We start from the raw sequence: 624 nt of genomic DNA on the forward strand, positions 1-624 counted from the left end.
AAGTTCACCAACTCCTCGAGTGCTCATTCAAGTCTCCAACCATCTTGAAGAAATCTGAAAGAGCTTCCTTCTAATTGTGTAAAGTGTATTTAAAGCTTTATTCGCTCATTAAAGGAGCTTCATCTGTATTTTTGTGCAATTAACTGTAATACTCTTTTTGAGTTATTGTTTTTGTTTTGGAAGGATTCCAAAACGTGGAAAAGTTGATCCGAATCTTGAATCGGATTATATTGGATTGGCTTGTACCTGAGAAACAAGTGTTCTAGCTTGGGATAGCTAGAGTCGGAGGTTCCGACGAGTGTATTCAGGTTGAATACAGTTTAGGAGATTGAAATTTTTAAGTAGGAGCTTGGAGAGTGGATGTAGGTGCAAGGTTGGCACCGAACCACTATAAATCTTCTTATTTGTATTGTGCTTAATTGCTCTCCTTCTTTATTCTCTTGCATTCTTGCATCCAACTATTATCCTTGCATAAATTATACTCTCCATACTTATCTTGCTATTGTTAAATAATCTTCATAGTTGTAAGTTAAGTTTAAATTTTTAAAAACCCAATTCACCCCTTCTCTTGGATTGCATAGCTGGGCAACAAGTAGTATCAGAGCTCGATGCTCTAGCCCTACT

This window comes from Elaeis guineensis, chromosome 1 (assembly GCF_000442705.2).
Source record: "Elaeis guineensis isolate ETL-2024a chromosome 1, EG11, whole genome shotgun sequence".
Classification (NCBI taxonomy): Eukaryota; Viridiplantae; Streptophyta; class Magnoliopsida; order Arecales; family Arecaceae; genus Elaeis; species Elaeis guineensis.